The 19,818-nt window shown below is 35.0% G+C and overlaps 1 protein-coding gene across 13 annotated transcripts in view; it reads right to left on the bottom strand.

The window, feature by feature from the left end:
- The window catches only part of NLGN1 (neuroligin 1), a 955,405-nt gene that overhangs the window by 175,681 nt on the left and 759,906 nt on the right, over positions 1–19,818 (bottom strand). The window lies entirely within an intron of this gene.

Consider the following 19,818-nt stretch of genomic DNA (forward strand, 5'->3'; position numbering starts at 1 on the left):
GTTGACTCATTGGAAAAGACTCTGATGCTGGGAGGGATTGGGGGCAGGAGGAGAAGGGGACGACAGAGGGTGAGATGGCTGGATGGCATCACCAACTCAATGGACGTGAGTCTGAGTGAACTCCGGGAGTTGGTGATGGACAGGGAGGCGTGGTGTGCTGCGATTCATGGGGTCGCGAGGAGTCGGACACGATTGAGTGACTGAACTGAACTGAACTGAATAGTGCCACAAAGTTTTAAATAACTTTTTACTGACACTTTACTCTAATAAATACTAGACAAGAATATATCTGAATTAAATAATAAAGAATATGTCTCATAAAACTTTGTTATCTGGAAATAAAACATATCTTTTGTGCACTGCTTTAACTTTACCATTTGTCTTCAGAAACCTTAGGAAGTCAAAATCTCTGTATGTTATCATTTGATTTTTTTGAAGATCAATTTTTTGAAAGTGTATGAAATTAATACTGTAATTTACTTGCATATGAAAATGTGTCTTTTGGAGCTTTATAGACAGTTGATAAGCAGATGCTCTTAAGATTACAGCCTTCAAACGAAAAAAATTTCAAAGCACTTGCACATGGTATAGAACATAAAAAAGCAAATGTTATCTGGTATGAGGGGTAGAATAATTTCTATTTTGATTTTTCTCATCTTCCTTTCCATACTAATGTATCTGTTCTATGATAATGTTAATATCCCTTGAAAGTGAAAAATCAAAAGCTATAGAGAATACTCTGTGCATGTACACATATAGTTTTATATATACATATTCTATAGGAACAGCATATTTGCTTATATTTATCCATAAAGATTTGTGGTTTGTATCAAGTGGTTTTGAGGCTCAACTAACAAAGAAAAAAGCTAAGCCATTAATTTATTTGGTTCCTGTCTGAAAGTGAAGTTGCTCAGTCGTGTCTGACTCTTTGCGACCCCGTGGACTGTAGCCCACCAGGCTCCTCCGTCCATGGGATTCTCCAGGCAAGAATACTGGAGTGGGTTGCCATTTCCTTCTCCAGTGGATCTTCCCAACCCAGGGATCGAACCCAGGTCTCCTGCATTGCAGGCAGACGCTTTAACCTCTGAGCCGCCAGGGAAGCCCTTTAATAGAGAAGCAGGAGTAGTAAGTGACATTTTAGAATGACTTTTCAATACACCTGGAGGTATACTGTATATTCTCTATCCAACCTGGACAGTTAATCTGTGTCCCAAATCTATTGAACAGTGAGCAGAACAGAGTGATATTAGCAAATATTGAAATTTGGGCCTAGTCACTCAGTTGTGTCTGACTCCTTGTGGCCCCATGGACTGGGGGAACTGCCAGGCTCCTCTGTCCAGGCAAGAATACTGGAGTGGGTTGTCATGCCCTCCTCCAGGAAATCTTCCCAACCCAGAGATCGAACCCAGGTCTCCTGCATTGCAGGTGGATTCTTTACCACCTGAGCCACCAATAGCACTGAGTTAAAAAAGAAGAGACAAATAAGAATTTCACTGATCACTTCAATATAATAACAATATTGACACTGACTATTCCTATATTTACTTTAATGACTGTATCCATGAAGTTCAAACTCTTATTTTGGGAATTAGTTCTTATATTCATAACAGCTTTCTGAAGTATAGGGAGTTAAAAAAATTATACATATGGCAATGGAGTAAGAGAAAGTTTAAATTAATATCTGTCTATATATCTATTTCAATATCCAGGTGGCTTTATTTTTCAACTGGACAGTTTGATCTTGTTAAGTTCCTACATATAAACCACCTACCTATACATTAAGACTCAGTTCTTATACCTCATACATACATCTTTCCAAATAGTTAGAGATTATTCTAATTCATTATCTAGTGCCGACTGCCTATATGTTAATTTGGCAAATATTCAGATATTACTTTGTGACCTTTCTTTAGTCATTCTATTAAACCACTGTTGATCTTACATATTAACTTCTCACCTACATAATAATCATCTTGCTAGCTTGGTTTTTCTCTTAGGTTGAAAATTGGTAGTTCCAGGACTAGGTTCACTGGTATATCTAACAATACATGTATTTAGTTTAGTCTAATACATTTTTTAATTAGACTAAATATGAAAAGAATTTGAACTTTGTATGATGACATATTTTCCTTATAAGTTTATGAGTAAGTTCATGTGTTCATTTATTCATATTTTATTTTTAATAATGTAATAGCACTCGGGAACCCTCCATTCAATCCATAAGACAAGATTTTAATTACATGTATCTAATAATGTATTCTTTTCCTTTCTCCAGCAAATATAATTACCATTCTTTATCACTTATATTCATCATTCTCCTTTTTCTAGAGTTTTATTGCACATGTATATACCCATTAAAAGTATATTTTTATAACTTTAACTCCACAAAAAGTTAAAAAGACAATATAAAATATTTTGGAATTTTATTTTATATTTAACATATTGCTAAGCTTCATCTATATTATGTATCTTCCTGTAGTTCATTTACTTTGATCATAGTGGGTTTAAAAACACATGAACTAATTTCCCATATTTAAGGATTGGGAGGTGAGAGTTTCCATAAAAACTCAAAGCTTCAGCTTCTCTGAAGCGATCGTATGAGCTGGAGATACTTGTTCTGCATTTTTATATGTGACTTATCAGAGCTTAGAAGCAGCTGCTGCTTTCCCTGGGGACTGACATAGCCCTGCCCACTTCACTACCTTACCTGGCCACATTGTGGAATATGAGTTTGTACCTCCCCTCTTAGACTGGCCTTTAGTAATTAACAGAAGTAATAGTTGATAGTTAAGGAAATCACAGAATCTTAGATTTTTAAAATGCTTTTTTTAAAAAAAGATGATAATTAAAAAAATTATCTACTCCAGCTGATTCATGAGGACATAGTTATTGCTGCTCAGTGTCAGGTGGTACCCAAGCATGTATAAGAAGGACTGACAATAAATATTTCTCAGCACTTGAGTCTTTCTGAATGTGACCTTTAAGCAGCAGCAGTAACAATTTACCAAAAGTCAGGAAAGGATTATTCTCTGGAATAATACATTTCTTTGATTAGTGCTTTAAATTTGTTTACCCCATCAACATTTTACCCTAGATCTCCCGAGAGTAAAATAAAATGTTCTAAGGTTCTATGTTTATATAGTCAAGATACATTGACAAATTGAGGCATCCATCCAGATTAAGCAAAGAGCCATGATATTAGGAAAATAATATCGTTGACTAGGATCCTTGGGGAGAAGGCAATGGCACCCCACTCCAGTACTGTTGCCTGGAAAATCCCATGGATGGAGGAGCCTGGTAGGCTGCAGTCCATGGGGTCGCTAAGAGTCAGACACAACTGAGCGACTTCACTTTCACTTTCCACTTTCATGCATTGGAGAAGGAAATGGCAACCCACTCCAGTGTTCTTGCCTGGAGAATCCCAGGGACTGAGAAGCCTGGTAGGCTGCAGTCCATGCAGTCGCACAGAGTTGGACACGACTGAAGCAACTTAGTAGCAGTAGCAGCAGCAGGATCCTTGGTCAAACTGACATGTTTTGGCAGTCTACATCAAGCAAACATTCTCTCTTATTCATTTGTTCATACACTGGACTATTCTTTGAGAACTTACTATGTGCTAGGCATTGTCCTTGAAGTTAATGTCATAACAGCTCTCTTTTGATAATATTCATTCATTGCTACAATGTATTTAAACTCAAAAAATACTTGAAAAGTCAATTAGTAAAAAATTAAAAACATTTGTTTTCTATTGATTCAGGTTTTTATACTTTTCTTATGGATGTTAGATCCAAACAAGAATTATATCTAACCTTACCTGGAAAAAATAATTACAAGGAAATAAATATCCCTTTAAAATATCTAGACAGAAATAAAACTCATCTATAGTAATAATGCAAATAGCCAAACTGAATGCTATGATTAGTTCCTTAGGAAGGTAGAGATATGGAAAAGAATGTACAAATCTATAGGGAAATGTAGCACAGTACCCGATGGAAAAGAGAATTAAATAACTACCAATCAGGGAAATGTTCGCTGAAAAGAAGCCATCTAAATGAACATCGGTAGTTTCAGGCTTTAACAAGTCTGGGGAAGCACGCACTGGAGGAATGCATGCTTCTAAAAATGACAAACCAAGTGTATACCACTCTGAAAACTGAAAAATGTGGAACACTTCACATAATTCTGTGAAGGCAGTGTTTTAGTTGTTTTTGCAGTTATTTAGCATGTCTTTAATTCACAAAATGGCCTTTGCCTTTTCAGTCGGCCAAGTGAGAAATGGTTCAGGAACTTATGGCCAGCTTATGATTTTTACTTCAGACACGAATGCTACAGCATCAGCAGACAGGATTCCACATTTAAATTTCAAAGAATTTTTTCCTAGAGAGTAACATCGAATGTAACCCTGAAAGGAATCTTTAGATGCTTAAAATATCTTCATGTCTTTGCTTATCATAAATATTCCAATAAGGTACAACACGTTAATGGCTAATACTCTTTTCCAAGCTGGATAAAAATTCAACTGAGCCCAAATAAAGAGGGATAAAGAAACATTTTTAATATGTTAGTTTCTTTCAAAAGACATAGGTCAACAATAAAGAAAAATACTCTCAAAGGAAAAGAAAGAGAACTTTTGACAGTATGGGTCAAATAAAATGTTTATGAAAATTACGTGGCTTATTAAAACATGCATGGTCAAACAAGAGGGAGGAGTCCTTGTAAGTTAGGCGTAGAGAAGAAAAATTGAGAGGCAACTCCAAAAAAGCCATATGTCTATTCAACAGAACATAACAATGACTTCTAAGCTAGTTAAATCCAAAATAGAAAGTGATGAACAAGAAATAATGCCTACTCAAAAGGGGACTGCAAATATACATAGGGGAAAAATACTTTTAAAACTTTAGATAAAGGAGCTTATCATTTACAAGTTCCCCCAGAAGGACGAATCACCCCCAAAGTACAATAATGTTAGCTTAAATTATTAGAAGACACCTGTTTTACATTTTAATTTTTTTTCATTTCTTTTTCCAAATAAGTCAATTAATTCTAAATGCTTAGGAAGAATAAGACAATTCAGTGTAGAGGTTACTTAAAATACCCAGTATGCAACTGTACACACATGTCTATTAAAAATTTACAGAGACTTTTTTGCTATAAACATATCATTACATTTATAAAATACATAGATTCACTCAATATTAAAGATATGGCTTACACTTTAGTATGCAGAAATATAAATATATATGATATCACTTGTATTAATTTCCAGAGATTTAGACTGAGTGAAAATGCCAATCCCCAATCTTACTTACAAAATTACACTTATACAGTGTTCTGGAAAAGACAGAATTATAGAAATGAAAAACAGATTAGTGGTTGCCAAGGATTAGAGATGGGGTGAAGCTGGAGGAAAGTAGGTGTGGCTCTAAAAAGAAACAGGAGGGGTCCTTGTGGTGATGCAGTTATTGTTTATCTTGCCTGTACCAATATCAATATCTTGCTTGAGATACTCTACTATAGTTTTGTAAAATATTATCATTGTGGGAAACTAGGTAAAGGTAACATGGAGCCTCTGCATTATTTCTTACAACTATATCTACAATTATCTCAAATAAAATATTCTGTTAAAAGTATGATGTTACAGAAACTCATGGCTATTAGTTGCTTTGGCTATTAGTTGCTTTGAATAAGTGAAATGAAGTAAAATAATTCCAAAAAGGATGATAAAAGACAAGAAGAGAATATTTTTTGAGGAATCCTGAGTATGGATGTATGATAACTTTTATAATTTACTTCTAGACCCAGGAATATTGAAGGAAGAAATCAGATAGAAAAATTTTAGCTTCAGTGTATAATATAAAAATGTAACCACGTTGAATTTTTGAGAAAATATTATATACATAGAATAATGCTAAGTTCTCAAAGAAGTAGGCATATATCAAAGAACTCCTTAAGTTCAAAAAGTAAACAATGTCTTACAAACTTTAAATTAGGACTGGATTCTAACATCAGTTAAAATCCTTTCTCCGTGACTCTGGTAGTGAGATTTTGGTTATGTGATTTAATCTGTTGAACTTCATTTTACTCATCTGTGAAAGAGGACTAATGATTCCTTCCAAGGATTGAGTAAGATATCTTCTGTAAAGATCTTATCAGTCGCTCAGGTGCAGTATGGATATCCAATCAATGGTAGTTACTGCACTGTTTTCAGGGGTTCAAAAATCAGGCAAAGACTGAGCCTGCCCTTTCTTGAGCAGTTTACCCATTCGACCCAGCACATACTTCATGGCTGTGGAGTATTGTAGCCATTCATACAGTAGCTCCAAAACCAATGTCACTGATGACATACATTTCCAAGGGTCCCTAAGTATCCTCTGTACTCTTATTTTCTAATGGAGAAATGGCAGGAATTCACTAGCTAAAATTGAAAAGGTGGAAATATAATTTTAAGAGTTGTACATATCCAATAAAGAAAATAATTCTCTCAATATGAAGATACTTGCCCAGAATGAAAACAATCTGGCAACACAGTTGACAATAAAACCCTTTGATCTAGTCAGTCTGGAAACTCAGTCAGTTTCAATTCCTTTCCCTCTAGCACCTTCCACATCCAGTGACATGTTAACTCTTATGAATTAAACTTTCCAATTTCCCTCTTGGTGATTCTTCTTCTTCTACTCCACCTTACTTGCCAAGACACAAGTATATATTATTTTTCACCTATATCTATAAGGGATCAAACCAGTCAATCCTAAAGGAAATCAACCCTGAATATTCATTGGAAAGATTGATGCTGAAGCTGAAGCTCCAATACTTTGGACGCTTGATGAGAAGAGTCACCTCATTGGAAAAGACCCAGATCCTGGGAAAGATTGAGGACAGGAGGAGAAGGGAATGACAGAGGATGAGATGGTTGGATGGCATAACCGACTCAATGGACATGAGTTTGAGCAAACTCCAGGAAATGGTGAAGGACAGGGAAGCCTGGCATGCTGCAGTTCATGGCGTCACAGAGTTGGACACGACTGAGAATTGAACAACAAGTATCTATGCAATAGCCTCCTCAATGAATCCTCACTTTTTTGCTGCTAGGTATAATGTGAGAACACAATTATGCTGCATATTCTTACTAACGGTCTTCCCAGGTTGGCTCAGTGATAAAGAATCCACCTGCCCGTTCAGGAGAGGTGGGTTCAATCCCTGAGTCAGGAAGATCCCCTGGAGGAGGCAATGGCAACCCACTCCAGTATTCTTGCCTGGAAAATGCTATGGACAGAGGAGACTGGCCAGCTACAGTCCATGGGGTTGCAGAGTTGGACACGACTGAGTGACTGAACCCACACACACACATTCTTTCCAACAATTACCACTAGCCATATCCTGAAAACTCACAATGTCATATAATTTCCTGATCAAAAGAAATCTTTGGCTGCAGCATAATGTTTGAACTCCTCAGTCATGGTACTTTATATCCTCTGTAATCTGACCCCAACTTCATGCCAACCATCTCAACAAAATCTATGACCCTGCCAAAAGAAACCAACACTAACCCTGCTGATTTGCAGGACTTCATGAATATGGGCGTCTCTTCACTTCTCTGTCACTTACAAAACTCCTACTATCTGAAGCCTGGCGTGCTGCAGTCCCTGGGGTGGCAAAGAGCTGGACACAACTGAGGGGCTGAACAACAACCTCTGCAAGTGTATATGTGCTCAGTTCATTCAAATCTTTGTGACCCCATAGACTATAGCCCTTCGGGCTAGCAAGAATACTGGAGTGAGTTGTCATTTCCTACTCCAGGGAATCTTTCTGATCCAGGGATCAAACCCAGGTTTCTTGCATCTTCTGTGTTGACAGGTGGATTCTTTACCACTGTACCACCAGGGAAGCCTACTCATCTGCAAGACTGAACTCAAATCCTACTTCCTCCCTGAAACTTTTAACTCCTGAGCAAGAACAAAGTAAACAAACAAACAAACCAAAAAACTTCAACTTTTTCTGTACCACTACATCTCATCAAATATGTATTTACTATATTATTTAGTAAATATATATTTACTATATTATATAGTAATATTTTTCTATATATATTTTTCATTTTTATTTAAACTATATTTAATTTTAATATATCTAACTTTGATTATGTGATATTGTATTTTGAATTTTTAAAATAAATTTTTTGTTGTTGCTCAGTCATGTCTGACTCCTTGCAACCCCATGGACTGCAGCATGCCAGGCATCCCTGTCCTTCACCATCTCCTGGAGACTGCTCAAACTCATGTCCATTGAGTCGATGATGCCATGCAAACATCCATGTATTTTATAGCAAAAATAAATGCTATATATATATATATATATGCAAAGACTGAATCTATGCCTAATAAGACTATCTTTGAATACCCAATGTGCTATGCTCCTTGGTATTCACCACATGTAAAACACTGAGTTCAACAGATGTTTTCTGAGTAAATGAAGGAACGACTGCACATATCCGTATCCCTGGATGAATATACCCCAGCACAATATATCCTACAAGTACTCAGTAAAAGCTTTTGAGTCAAATAGTTCTGGTGAAATATTATTATAATATTTCTAAAGCTCACACGTTCAATTTAAGTGAAGCATTACTATAATATTTCTGAAGCTCAAACAGCCAAGCCATACAACATGGATAGAAGGACAAATGAACAACTGCAGAGGAAATAAGGAAATAACAAAAGCTTAAGGAAGGATGGTTCATAATGCTGAAAGACGAAATAAGAAGCCATTGTGAAGGGCTGAGAAATGGGAAATTGTATTAAATATATAAGTAAGCAAAAAATAAAGTGAAGTATCATAATTTATGAGATGAAACAGCCAGGTGTTTTTATTTTTCTGCCTTTACACCAAAACCAAGCTAGAAAATATTACCAATAACCAATATATAGAAAAAGGAAATGATAAATGCTTTGTGAAGTTCATAATGTTAGGTATCATGGAGAAATGAAAGAAGAAAAAGGAAAGATGTTGTTATGCTCTAGCTGTTGCTGCTAAGTCACGTTTCTAGCTATTTCCCCGCAAATCTTAAAACATATGTCTAGAAACTTCATACGTAAATGCACAGCTATGTCACACAGTACAAACTACACTAAGAATATAGCTGGTGAGGGATTTCGGTGTGATTCTCATAGGTGATAATATTTTTATGTTATATGCAGCAGTTCACCATAACACTAACACACCAGAACATAAAAAAAGACCTCGGATTAAAAGGCATATCTCTTTTGCAAAATGCTGATGGATTGATATTATTTTATTTTTATAATATTAAATAGTATATTTTATATGTGCCCATTCTCCAGAACACTTATTGGCCAATAAAAACCCATTTTAAACCCACTGTGTTTAAAATAAAATCTACTCCAGTTCCAGAAATTTAGATGAGAAGATTCTCTGACTATCTGAGATGGTCTTTCCCAACAGAGAATTTTAAACTGGAGGAAAAGGTGATATTTGGATAAGCAAAAATGAGCCTTGATCTATAAAATTAACTACTTTGAAATATTTTTTAAAGGATTTTTGAAATGCTAACAACGATTATTGGTACTGTTTATATTATCCCCTTTCCAGTACAACATTTTTGGAGGAAATTGCTTTGTATCTCTAATCAGTTTTATACTTAATCAAAACCTTCCTTGAAAGGTTTCAACAAATGTGCCACACCAGGAACCTCCATGTAACAAAATGAAATGTTACTATGACTAACTTCTAATGCAAAGAAACCCAAATGTCAAAACAATGTGGAAGTTGTAAGAACAACTGCAAGCTGAGAAAAAGATTTACAGTTCCTCCTGGTCCCCCACTTATTTTATAGCTGCCATATGAGATTATCTTTCTGGATGAAAGCTGCATTGATAAAGAGGTTTAATTGTCTGTCAGCGTGCCTTATGGTGAAGTTGCTTCATTTACTTCAAGCCTGAATCTCATTACCAGTTCAATTCTCCAGGCTCCTCTCCATCTGAAGGCGGTGCTTAATTAGTGTAGCCGTGGTGATGAAGGCAAATACAGCTTGCTTTCCCTTCCCCATCTTCTCCTGACGAATCTAATAGACTATGGATTTTCCATCCTCAAATAGATCAGACACCATTCAATCATGTTATTAGCTGTCATTAACTTGAATTCCCCACTTTGATGGGATATCAACACCATCAAGGCCATCCAATGAACCAATCAGCAACTAGGCAGCACCTGGAGTTGGAACTCTCTGAAAACCATGCCCAAAATACTGTTCTTTGTTATTTTTTTTTCCAGAGGAGTTTATATTCCCATCCTCATTTTTCTTATTTAGCATTTGAATAAGGCTTTCATTTCCTAACAACTATACTTGGAAAGAGGTGTTTGCTTTTGAAAGGTTGATTGTGTTATCTGCCGACAAGCCATAATTTTACTCAAAACTAATTCTACCCCTTTTCCACATCTGTAATATTTTGAAAATAATCTGACACTATAAACAGTTAGAACTTGTCAAAGCAAATAGATCCTTCTAATTTTAGAAAAAAGATCTTTATTAATTTTAACTGTAGTTTTACGAGATGATTATATTAAGAAGCAAAGGGGAAAAAAATGAACATCTCACTCCCCCACTGCACACACATATGAATGTTCAACAGCTAAACTAAAAAGGAAAAGAAAGCCTGACTGTAATTTTGTTTAAGTGTGGATCAACACAGGAGAAATCACAGTCAGCAATACCTGTGTCATTGAAAAAATGGCAACCACAAAGGCCTCTTCAGAGAGTAAATGTCTGAACGTCTGCCTTCAATTTTAGAAATATTCTTTATTTTTTAAAATTACAGAACATATTATTTACTAAGATATTCATTGTACAATGAAAATATAGTGATCATGCCCTTTGTCTGAAATGCCATTTCTTCTCACAACTTTCTACATGTTGAAACTCTATTCAAGTACCCTTTTCTCCGTGAGTACTTCCTGATATCCCCGTAAAAGCAACTGCAATTTCTTCACTGGTCCTATTGTCTTTTATTTATTAGGGCACTTCTGGCATACAGCATGGCTTACAGTAAAAGCACCTTTCTTCCCTTGAGGACAGGTAATAACATGTCTTTATTCATTCCTTCATTCACTCAGTCAGTTGGTCATTCTTCTAGTCATTTATCCATTTGATAAACATTTACTACAAATCTATAATGTGGTACATACAACTGAACACTTTTAACTTAGGGATTTGTTGATTTATGCAAAATTTAGCCCATGTTGAAAGATTCCTGAGTTGTCTAGAGTCTGGCACAGCAAAATGGGAGCAGCAATGAGAGCACAAGATTACGCTGTGAGTTTTCATTTTAAGTGAAATCCTGGAAAACTCAAGGAAGATTTGTCTTATCATTTTTTTTTTTTTCTCAACAAGAAACACAAACTCCATACTCAATTAATGCAAAACCTGAATAAACTAAAGTATGCCTTCTGTGATCCACAGAAAGGTCTAAGAGTAGCCAGGGGTCAGAGCAAAGTTTTAAGGAACATCTTTAAAGATGATACATCAACCTTGACAGCTGCCATGAGAAATCCCTAACTCAGCAAAACACACTGGCACTACATCGCATCCAGAAGTGAACACTGAGAAACACTGCAACTTTTGGAACACAAGTTCATTGCCTGAGAGAATTAATTTCACAGATTTTTTTTTTCACATTTTAGCTCTCTTTGACTAAACAGTAAGTTTTTTTTTTTTTTTTTCCCCAAGGTGCCTATGTCATGCTAGCAAATTCTTTTGAACTTTTTACTTCTGAGATTAATTAAAGCTTCCTTCTCAATTTCCTTACCATGTTTAACTAAATGGTTAAAATGATGGCACATATATTGCAAGTCAACATAATTACTGATAACACTAATAAGTTTTAATCACTTTCTGTAGCTGTTTACCCAGATATGGAACTACATTCTCTCCTTTAATCCCAGAACCCTAGGGACAGACTTCAATGAGAATGAGTAACATTAACGCCATTTAAATGGAATCTGTGCCAAGAGAATCTCTAAGCACATTTTCGGATGAAACCAGGGCATTTTTGAAAATGTAATACCAAATAAAATTGACCAGTTTCTCCCTCATGTGTGTTAAAATCTGGAGATCATAAACAAAATTAAACACTGCAAATTAGCACATATACCACAAGGCATATATCACGGCCTGGTATCTGCAGCAGCAAATAACATTTGCAATTCTAAAAATGTTTTACTTATACATTATAAATGATTTCAAAATGCATACATGTGGATTATCATATTCAGATTTCATCACACATTTATGAGATTTGGATCAGATAATTATCATTTTCAATTTATAGATAATGAAAGCTGGTTCCATGGCAGAACTGGAACTAAAATGTCTGCTTCATAACTCCCACTGTTTTCCCTTGATTTTCCCTTTTGATTTATACAGTTGTTTTTAAGGACTGTTTTTGGTTTTAATAGAAATGTCCAGTTTTAATAAAGTAGTTTATCTTTAATATGAGTAACTATCAGAATTTCCCAGCAGGGAGCCCAACTTAGTTGATATCTTCATTTTGTGGCATTTTCATTTATTTAATGAGATCTTATTCAAGTTATCAAAGCTAAGATTCCTGATAAATGCATAGCCAGGCTTCTATGTAATACATTTTCGAATGGCGTAGGTATTTTAAGACATTATTCACTTTTTGGATTTTGGTTATACCACTCATTTGCCTTATGCTCTGTTCATTAAACTGGAAATGATTCTACCTATTAGTAGTTTAACAGACAATCCTTTTGCAACTCAAAATGCTATCAATTTATGGAGCAGCAGCCTTTGTGAGATTTGGTTAGAAATGCAGAGACTCAGGCCTCACAGTGAACTGATTGATCAAAAATCTGAATTTTAACAAGAAGCCTAGGGGACTCAGAGGCACATGAAAGTCTGAGAAGTACTACAGTACTCTAGACTCTATTTAGTGTGTCTCGTCTGAACAGGACCACAGAAAACTGAGACTACCAGACATCCAACTTCCTATATATTTTCTTATTGTCCTCCCCACTTGAAACAGCATTTGAAGCACCGAATTCCCTGAATTTGAAAAATATCCTCCACCTTTTACCTTCACCAAATAATTTTGTAAGTACGTATACCGGCAAACAGACATAGACATGTATATAAATTTTATACAAAGAACAATTATATCATGCATATCTGAATTTTCTTCTTTTATGATAAACACAAATTTTACAAACTTGCAAACACTGAATTACAAGATGTGAAATGCAGATAATCAAATATATTCAGTACATCACATAAACAAAGGAAGAATATTCAGGGGGGTTAATGAAACTCTCAGTGGAAACAGACCCAATCCTGGATAATCTCATTAAGAGCTTTACTGCAAGTAGTAACAAATTAGCAGCATTATGCATGCGATTTGTATTTAAATTTCCTTTTTATATTTCCTGTGAATGCATTTGCTTTGGTCCAACATTTATAGGGAAATGCTTTGATTTTAATCAGATGAATGTTAATACCACTTCAGTGATATGCTGCAGAGAAAATACTTGGAGGAAAGACAGATAAAACAGCTAATCCAGACATAAGCTTAGAGCTACACTAACTGAACTGTGGGCAGTTATGCTTGTACGTATGTACCGCTTATCCACTGACAATGAATCACTGCCCTATTAGGGGGAGCTGCTATGGAGTGATAATGAGTGGGTATCCTTGTTCCTAATTAGAGGCTGTGCCACACCTCTGACCACTTCCATCAGGACTTGATCTCTCTATGAAACCCCAGGAGCTACTTCAGTTACCCTTTTAACTGCTTTCTTTGTAAACCTAGAGCAGAGATTTTCCATTATACACTGTGTTTTTATTCACAGCTGGATACACTGACTCCAAAACACTACATAATTGTGCCCTATACTCATATCAATTGAAATCATTTTGGATTTAATGATTGACTATTCAAAAGGTTGAGTGAGTGACTAGAGGAATTATCTGTTTTTAACAGAAGCTTGATAGAAAGGACTCACGTACATTATATTAATACAGAAAAACAATTCCTTGCAGATCTAAATCCAAATTATTTTAAAGGCTTCCTTTGGCTATTAATATTCCATTTGACAATCTACACTGATCAAATAAACTGCCAAGATTTTACTTTTCTGTTTGGTGTGTAGACCGTCCAAACTTATTCACATTCATTCACTAATTTTTGCCCTGAAGAATAAATATGAATGATTTCTAAAAGTGATTTGAGTTCTAAGCGGAGCTATACTTGAAATTTTGAATAGTTACAAAAATGAAATGATTAAGCCTTTGAAATTCCTTGCCATGGACAGAAATTTCCCATCTGCTTATTAAGAAAACATTCAGAAAATTGGATAATTATAATCATTTACGTGTAGCTAGCATCTTTCTGCAGTGGTACTCATGGACCAGTTGTCCCATTAACCATCAAATCATTCTCAGAGTGGAAAAATTGAAGCCCTTCGAATATCTGGTGGTGTTGAAAGCCACAAGTTATCAGTTAAAAAATTACATATACACACAAACACACAACACTTGTCTGCTTGTATGTTTACTTAATTAGTTAATCCCCTCCAGGATATTCTCAGAAAGATGTTGCCTTGTCTTTTAAGGTCCCCTATGAAAGTGTTAGAGAGCTTCTAAATGCCACCAGTATAGGTTCTACAAATTCAATTATATTTAAAAATATTCTAACAAATATTCTTAATTAAGAAGAAGAATGTTGAGAATTTCCACTAAAATAACATAATTCAGAAAGTTTTCTCAAAAATTATCACCCCTAACAAAAGCCTAAAAACATACTAATAAAACAGACTAGTGGTTTCCATTGTTATCAGCTATGTTATTCAAAAAAATCACAAAATATTTAGTAGAAATCCCATCTCAGTCAAACATAATGATTTTCATATTTATTTTGGGGTTTTCACATTTAAATTTTATCCATTTTCAAACTTAACTCCTATCTACTTTTGTAATGGAGCAGTAGATGTATAGTCATAACCTCTTGCCATTGCGTCCCTAACACTCCAGTCAGGATTATGCCCTCTGATTACACCTTACAGGTCATTTTAAATGCATGTTTCTCTGCAAGAGTAAAGAAGTCCAAGCTATTCGGTTGACATTAACACATGCTTATTAATCATAAGTTAACTGTGAAGTAATTTACTAGATAAGCTGATTCTCATATGGAAATCTGGATCGTAAAAGAAAAAATGAATATGTATAATTGAATGTGATGATAGGAAGTCTCAGTGATAGGAGAACTGGATTTCTTAAGAGTGGTTTTCAGGGACAGAGTAGGGGAACTATGCCATCTGTTCCTAATTTCCTATCTATATTTGATGGTGTTATCTAATTGAAAGCAGAAGCATGAAGAAGTGGAGCTACCTCATTCCAAAAATAATTTATTTACATTCTTATTTATCAAGAGTGCTATCTGTTGGCATGGTTTGATTTTACCACTCATAAAATTAATGTTGCTATATTAATATAAAATCAAAAGCCTCCAACGGACCAGAGGTGAGGATAGATTCTGAGGTTATAATGACAAAGTTACATGATGTCCGTTTTCACTCACATAGCTCCTGAACCATGTGAAAAGCATTATGGTGAAGTATTAGGGGATAAATAAATAGAAAAGATAAGTAGGCTGCCCAGACTGGGTGAGTTACAGAGTTAAACTCAGTTGAAAGAGGGAGATCGTGGGAAGGGTACCTTGTATAAGTGTGTTCAGATACGATTTCAACTTCTTTGTCATTGCTCAGCAAAGCAGGAGAAAGGATATGTAACCAAGAGTTCCTAAATTTCAGATGATTCTTTAATGTTCTATGTCAGCTGTCCTAATTTTACTTAATTCTCATCTACGCAGAAAAAGGAAGAAGGCAACATTGACACTAACTGACTGTTGACAAGCTTCTGTGAACAGGTTACAAGAATTTCAGTCAACCTAATGAAGCTGAAACCAGCCACTCACTGGAACCATGCCAGTAGGTATTAATATGTCAAGAGAAAATAGAGCAAATGCTTATCAATTTGAGAAGAGGCTTATGTTCACTATTAAAAAAAATTACTTCAACTGTGTTTCCCAAAATGAATAGTTTCCACATAATACAAACTCAAATACAATGCCGCAAGTGCTATGAAGCAAAAAGAATCATCGGTGTTTAGCTTCTGAATGTATTCTATGAGGCTAGTATTACCCTGATAACAAAACAAGATAAAAATATCACAGAAAAAAAAGAAAATGCCAGGCCAGGATCACTGATGAACATAGGTGCAAAAATCTTCAACAAAATATTAGCAAACAGAATTCAACAATACAGTAAAAGGATCATACACCATGATCAAGTGAGATTTATCCTAAGGAAGTTGGTTTAATATACATAATTAATCAATGTGATATACCCCATTAACAAACTGAGGAATAAAAACCATACTATCAACTCAAAAATGAGGAAAAAACTTTTGACAAAATTCAACATCCATTTATGATTAAAAACTCTCCACAGAGTGGTTATACATATCTCAGTATTAAAAAGGGCATATATAATAAGCCCATAGCTAACATCATACTCAACAGTGAAAGCCTAAAAACATTTCCTCTAAGATCAGGAACAAGAAGAATTAAGGAAACAATCCCATTTACTTTCACATCAAAAGCAATAAAATACCTAAAAATAAATCTCAAAAAGGAGGTAAAAGCTCTGTACTTGGAAAAGGACAGAGGCAATGCATAAGGCACTGATGAAAGAGACTGAAGATAACACAAACAAATGAAAACGTATACTGTGTTTGTGGACTGGAAGAATTAATACTGTAAAATGACTATATTACACAAAGCAATCTAGAGATTCAATGCAATCCTTATCAAATAACCATGACACTTTTCACAGAATTAGAAAAAATAGAAAAAATGTATATAGAACCACAAAAATCCGTGAATTGTCAAAGTAATCTTGAGAAAAAAGAATGAAGTTGAAGGTATCACACTTTCAGAGAAGAACATAGGTAGAACACAGGCAGAATATTTATATGACATAAATCATAGCAATATATTTTTTGGATCTGCTGCCTAAGACAAAGAAAGCAAAAGCAAAAATTAACAAATGGGACCTAATTAAACTTAAAAATTTTTGCACAGCAAAGGAAACTATCCACGAAACAAAAAATACAATCTACTGAATGGGAGAAAATATTTTCAAATGATGTTACTGCTGCTGCTGCTACTGCTGCTAAGTCACTTCAGTCGTGTCGGACTCTGTGTGACCCCATAGATGGCAGCCCACCAGGCTCCCCATCCCTGGGATTCTTCAGGCAAGAACACTGGAGTGGGTTGCCATTTCCTTCTCCAATGCATGAAAGTGAAAGTGAAAGTGAAGTCGCTCAGTCATGTCCGACTCTTAGCGACCCCATGGACTGCAGTCTACCAGGCTCCTCCCCCCATGGGATTTTCCAGGCAAGAGTACTGGAGTGGGGTGCCATTGCCTTCTCTGAATGATGTTACTGATAAGGCATTAATATCCATAATATATAAACAGCTCATAGAACTCAATATCAGAAAAAACAAACAACCCACTTAAAAAATGGACAGAACTGAACAGAAAATTTTCCAAAGAAGACATACAGATGGCTAACAGTTACATGGAAAGATGCTCAACATCATTAATCATCAGAGAAATGCAAATCAGAATTACAGTGAGATGTCACATGACACCTATCAAAATAGCTATCATCAAAAAGACCAGAAGCAGCAAATGTTGGTGAGAATGTGGAGAAAACAGAACCCTCATAATCTGTTGGTAGGGATGTAAATTGGTGCAGCCACTGTGGAAAACAGTATTGAGGTTCCTCAAAAAATCAAAAATAGGACTACTATATGATCTAAGAATTTGACTCCTGAGTATACAGCCAAAGTGGGGCAGGAAACTAATTTGAAAAGATACATGCACCTCAATGTTCATAGTGGAGTTATTTACAATAGCCAAGATAGGGAAGCCATCTAAGTGATCATCAGCAGATAAAGAGATAAAGAAAAAGTACAGTGGAATATTATTCACCCTTCAACAGAATGAGAATTTGCCATTTGCAACAATGTGGACGGACCTAGAGAGTTTTATGCTTAGTGAAATAAATCAAAGACAGCTATTCTATGTCATCACTCATACGAGGAACCTAAAAGATAAAACAAACAAATATATATAATAAAACAGAAACAGACTCACAGATAAAGAAAATAAGCTAGTGTTTACCAGTGAAGAAAAGAAAGGGAAAGGGGTGAGATAGGTGTTTGGGACTAAGAAACATAAACTACCATGTATAAAATAAATAAGTCACTAGGATACATTGTACAGTATAGGGAAATATAACCATTATATTGTAATAACTTTAAATGGAGTACAATCTATAAAAATATTATATCATTATGTTGTATACCTGAAACTAATATTATAAATCAACTCTACCTCAACAAAAAATAATCATCAATGTTCATGTCCTCTTTGATATTGATTTTGAAAACTCACATTTATTATTTTTATTCAGGATTATGATAATACTAATAATTACTCTGTCACAGTCTTATTTTAGGATTTACTTATTTTTATGATGCCTACAAAAATGTACATGGATTTCATACAGCAGTTGTGTTATTGGGAACCTGAAAGAGTCTACTGATAGTAGTGACTGAGAAAAAAATGAGGCTCAAACCTTAAACGACCCACGTACTTCTCCCAGGTTTCTGGGGCCATACTCTAGTCTACTTATACCCTGAATGCCTCTCTCATAGATTAGTAATAAATCAATGCTTGAAAATCTCTATTTGTTGCCTACTTCCTTTCTAAATTTAAATATAATCGATCCTGACTCTGTACCAAAACCAAGTAAGCATGATTCCTGGAAATCTTTAAGTAGAAAACTAGTCTGGACTGGAGATTGACTGGAGTATTCAGTGTGTGACTTCTCTTGCCTCGTACCATGTTGATTTCTGAGGCCAGGAATTCCTTCTATGCCTGAGGCATGAAGAAAAGAAGGAATCTATTTCACTCTTTCTCTTTGGGAGTGGAAATGATAAGGATGATTTCTGACCTCCCTCTAAAGTCCAAAGCGGATGATCAGATTTGCCATTCAGGCATTTAAATGTTAACAGAAGTTTACTTTGTTAAGATTTTTTCAAATAACTGTACACTGGGTATTTGCAAATTGCTTTAACACAGTTAAATATATGAGCAGCTTGAAAAAAAGAGCATTGTCTAGTTGTATGATTTGGTCTTTGATCTCTTAATTTCAGATTACTTTGATCTGAGGTCATTGTGAGTGTACTGATCTCTGTTATCACATCTGATATTCTTCATGACCCTTATGATGATTAACACATGGAAGAATATGTTTTCTATGCAAGTTCCAGGAAATGGAATTGTTATGACAAATGTAGAGAAACCATTTGTTCTTTAACTGCCCATATGTTCTTTAACTTCCAAATTTTCCTCCTTGGAAAATTTATGAGAAGAAAGCCACTATAAGCCTCATTTTCTTCAAAATCATTTGTCAAATTTGTCTCAAAGTCTTTCTGCATTCAGTAATATTTGTGAAATATTTATTGACTTTCTGATTTGTTGCTATAAAAATAAGGTAAGACATATAACTTACACAGGTAATTAGTGCTCTATTAAATAACACTTCCATGATTATATTGTTTACTAGACTTTAGGAAGTTTTACACTATTAAGTATTAATATATAGATTTTATTGGTATTTGATTAAATAAACCCATGTTGTGTAAAGGACTTTTCAGG

Source organism: Bos indicus x Bos taurus, chromosome 1 (genome assembly GCF_003369695.1).
Source record: "Bos indicus x Bos taurus breed Angus x Brahman F1 hybrid chromosome 1, Bos_hybrid_MaternalHap_v2.0, whole genome shotgun sequence".
In the NCBI taxonomy this organism is placed as follows: domain Eukaryota; kingdom Metazoa; phylum Chordata; class Mammalia; order Artiodactyla; family Bovidae; genus Bos; species Bos indicus x Bos taurus.